At 33.8% G+C, this 4,937-nt stretch overlaps 1 pseudogene; it reads right to left on the bottom strand.

The window, feature by feature from the left end:
* Positions 1-4,283: 4,283 nt before the first annotated feature.
* The window catches only part of LOC110326256, a 904-nt pseudogene continuing 250 nt past the window's right edge, over positions 4,284-4,937 (bottom strand).

Here is a 4,937-nt window from a genome sequence, read left to right as displayed (position 1 = left end):
TGATAAGGAAATTCACCGTTTCATTTTTTAAAAAAAGGAACATATTATGCGATGTGTACTTGTATTATTGTATTTCCCATCTGCTGTTGTTTTCAACTTAGCTGAATGTTTTTATTTTTTTCATGTCAGCTTTACTTGACACAGTTATCATTTTAAAATTTAGACACACCGTACAATTTTCTGAGTGTGACTGATCTGATGCCACCAACATGAGAATGACTTTTTAAAAGAATGAATTTATTTTCAACGAATTTATCCATTGAATAAGGAGCAAAAGCTAAACAAAAAGCAACAAGCAACTCAGAAAAATTATTTCCTATGGTACAGTCACTTTTAAGTTGATCTCTTCCATGAGCCAATGTCCCCCACCTCTGCTGTGTGGCTACTTCTTGCTGTATTTCCTTAGGTCTATTCATATTAAATAGAGGCTTGTGCAGTACAATGCATAGGTGTTATGTCTTTGTTGTGTGTTCTATCCTTTATTATCATAGTGCATTGTACTTAATGGATTTTAGTGTCAATTTCTAAAAGTTGCTTTAAAAATTACTGTCTTACTTCCATCAGGCTCCTAACCCCTGACCACTAAGCATATCGAATATTTTTTGTTGATTTGCTAATGCCAAACTTTGAGCTCACCTAAAATTTCCTTTGAAAGAGACTCTAGGCATTCATTTCCTGTTCTATGAATTTCTCTGGCAGTGAAAAATAATATTTGTTCTATGTCCCCGGGAGTTCTCAAAATCCCTGGCATAGTAACAGTATCTTAAGTTGTTTTCTAATATTTCTAATATTTAGTCTTTTTATATCATTGACTTTTTATATACTTTGGAGTTCCGAGGCTAAGAATGTTTGCTGTATACACTGATATGCACCATTCCAAGAAAGGTTCTTAGGAGTGTTTTTGTCAAAACCAACCTGCTCAGTCTGTACAATATTACTTGTATGTATATATTTTCAAGGTAAACTACAGAAAATTTACCTATTTTCACTTATTGATTATTAACATAACTTTTATATCTCTCCAAGCAACTGTATTGAGGAATGTATTCAATGTCAATTGAAGGGGAATGAGGTAAGAGACATGCAACTGCTTTCATAATAAAAATTTAGCTGCTTTTTCCTCATTAGATTGCCTCTAGATCTTTTTGAATATTAGATTCTAGGGTTTAGAATATTGTTTTAGACTTAGGCATAGTGGCATTAAACTTTTATCCCAGCCCTCAGACACAGAAGCAGGTAGACCTCTGTCAGTTGGAGACCAGACTGGTCTATCCACACAGTGAGTTCCAGGATAGCTAGGGCTATATAATAGAGCAATTCCATCTTACAAAACAGGCAGACAAACAAAAACAAAAAAAATCAAAACAGAAAACAAAACCCTCAGTTCTATCAATTTTCCTAGCTTAGTGGTTTGTTCAGTTTGGCAACTGATCCTTTGAGTCTGCTGATCTAGTATTTTACTGTTTATCCCAAGTAAAAATACTTAGTTTGATAATGGATAAAGTGGAAGCCATGTTCTCCAAGTGAACATTTTCTTAGAGCTTCAGTTGAATTTACTTTCTTTTGGATTAATCTTAATTTAAAATATAAAAAAACTGGCATTCAGAAAGTGAAAACCAGCAAATATAGTAGAGATATAAGAGGAAAAATTATATATTTCATGGGAATGTAAATTAGTTCTGCTACTATAAAATTAATATGGCCATTCAAAAACACTTGAAATCTGAGCTAGTATAGGATTCAGATGTATAGTCCTTGGGCACTCATCTGAAAGAATCCAAATTAGCATACAACAGAGATCCCAGCATGTCTGTGGACTATTGACATTTGCACCGTGACAGATATAGCCTAGATGTTCTTCAACAAATAAAGAAAAATGTGGCATATGTACATGATGAATCATTAATCAGCCAGAAATAATTACTAAAATTTTTTTTGGGGGGGGGGGATTGATAGAACTGGGTGTCTTCAAATTAAGTGAAATGAGCCAGGTTCATAAAGACAGGAATCCCATGTTTTCTCTCATATACAGAGTCTAGTTTTATTTTGTTGAGAGTAAAGGAGACAAAAAAATGAAAATAAATAAAAATGATCAAATTACACTATACACCTGTGTAAAAATGACATAGTGAAATTCATTATTTTGTGTATAAATATAGACTTATAGAGAAAATTAAAAAACGATTGAAGGTTAATAATGCATTCACTGCCAAAGATCAGGAGTCTGTGACTAATAATACATGTGTGCCATAGCTTCTCCAGCTAAACTCAACCTCATGTAATTCATGTGCCTGATACTATGACCTCAGCCCCGCAAACACTCCTGTATCACAACTATTGAGTATTGTTTTCTCTTTGAGTATCACTGCAAAGTATAAAGCACAGGCTGGCATTCCTGTGATTTGGATGCCTGTGTTGGAAACTCGGAGTGTAGGATGCAAATGAATTACTGTGAAATAAGCAGTTAGACTTCTCATATATTTTCACTAATCCACAGCTGCTCTGGAGTTACTTTGAGAAGTCTTTACTACTTCTCAGATTCTCTCAACCAGAGTTCATGTTCTTTCCCAAGGTCCTTCGTGGTCAGCCTGAAGGTTTTCTCTTCATTTTGACATGTGGTATGGATTGTCCAGGTGGAAAATTTTTATGACAGAGCTGTGTCGAGCCTTAAATTTACCTTTTCATATTGAAAATTACTAAAGAATCAGAGTGAGAGAGGACAATTTATCAGCAAGCAACCTGTCCATAATCAGGCTTTTTCTTTGCTTCATGGGAAGCTTAATATCACAGATGGCATTCAGTATTCCCACAATACATAATGGCTCCCAAGGGAACCAAAGTAGAGAGTTACTAAAATTAATTTGTCAGACATGCCCTTGTTTTCCTGTCTCTGGAGATGTATATCCTATGTTTTCTTCTCAAAGATTCCTATCGTATTATAATCTAAAACAGGCAGAATGTATCTGAGGCTTTTGAAGAGACTTTTGGAAAGCTTATGTAACTAGACAATATCAGAAAACTCACAATAAAAACAGCATTTAAATAACACAACAAAAATGAAGATAAATTATAACAAGAACGAACATTAAAATACTTATAGTAATTAAGTATCTTTATAAGAGTGACAGCGTGATAAAGGGGATAAAATTAAAGTAATATTTCTCACCTGAAACAGAAAATTTCCTTTATTACAGATACTCAACACAGTAAGTGGGGGCTATACCTGGAATAAGATGAAGCTGTGTATCTATGTAGTTCCATTTACACTGGTACTTATTTTTCTAAATCAAGAACTGAACTTGTTTTTTAATGGCATGGATGCATTTTATCAATTCTTGCCTCAGTGTTTCTGCCTAGATAGCTTTCAGTTTTCATAGCATAGTTCAGAAATACGTGACACCAACTTCATGTGAATATTTCTCATGGCTAACTTAAACAATTTTTTACAACTCAAAAATTAATAATTTCCATATGCTGTCATCAAAAATAAATGACAGATAACTTTCAAAGTGGGAGTAAAATATGTTTTAATTCATAAAATACAGGTTGATTATTTTCAGCTCTAACAACTGTGGCTACAAACTTTTAATTGAAATAGATAACAAGTTTGCCACTTTTTCTGTCTAATAATATACAGTTTTTACATTTTCTAATTATATCTTCTATTTTGAGGTTAAAATATAATTGCTTCATTTCTCTCATCTTGTTGAACACATCTAGCTAAATTGTTTACCAAGAGTAGAAAAAAATAGTATCCATAGATTTGATATGATATTAGTAGGTGCCATTCTTTTATCTTCAGATTTATCAGAATCCAGAGCTTAGTCATACCAAATACAGCATAAAATGCAGAAATTATTGTTCTGCACTTATAGATGGTTGAGTGTTATGAATTGTGAGGTACTCCTTTTTGCTGATCATGTACCTACTAAGTGTAAGTGGGAACATGACCATCATTTGACATAGACATTGTCAAACATTCAGTTAAAAACTCCAGTGTATTTATATCCTGGGAGTTTCTTTCTTTTCTTTTCCTTCTTTTTTTTCTTTCTTTTCTTTTTTCTTCTTTTCTTCTCTCTTCTTTTCTTTCTTTTTCTTTCTTTCTTTTTTTTTTTTTAGAAATCTAATTTCTACAGTCTGCATTCCATGATTTCTCATCTGCATACGTACAAGGAACACAGCCAGTTGCAATAATGCTTGCAAGGATATAGAATAATACTATAATAAAGCTTCAGATTTTCCAATCATTCACCCTACTTTGTTTAGAATTCTTCGTTTGTTTTTTACATCTTTGAGAGGAATGCAACTTTTTTTAATTGAGTAATTGAAAGCTTGCTTTACTTGCTTGTTTCTCAGTGCATAAATAAAGGGATTCAACATTGGTGAAATTGATACAACAATAAGTGAAATCCCTTTATTGATAGCTACATCATCCTTGGATGAAGGTTTGACATAAATGAAGATGCAGCTACCATAAGTAATGGAAACAACAATCATGTGGGAAGAACAGGTGGAAAAGGCCTTTTTCCTTTGCTTGGCAGAGGGAAATCTCAGAATGGTCTTGACGATATAACCATAGGAAAGGACAACACACATAAAGGTGATGATGAATGTCAACACAGCACCAGCTATCACCATCTGTTCTATCAACCATGTGTCTGAACAAGAGATTTTCAGGAGAGGAAGTGCATCACAACAAAAATGATCAACGATATCTGAGTCACAGAATTCCAGGCCCAAGCCTAGGCTAATTGGTGGGAAAATGATGATCAGTGCTGCTACCCAACAGAAGAAGATGAAGTTCTTACAGACTCTGCTATTCATGATGGTCATGTAGTGCAGAGGTTTACAGATGGCCACATATCGATCATAGGACATGATAGCCAGGAGAAAAAATTCTGTAACTGCAAAGAGGTCTATAAACAAAAGTTGACTGA

The sequence above is a fragment of the Mus pahari genome, chromosome 9 (assembly GCF_900095145.1).
Source record: "Mus pahari chromosome 9, PAHARI_EIJ_v1.1, whole genome shotgun sequence".
Lineage (NCBI taxonomy): Eukaryota > Metazoa > Chordata > Mammalia > Rodentia > Muridae > Mus > Mus pahari.
This window is presented reverse-complemented; position numbering and strand designations above follow the sequence as displayed.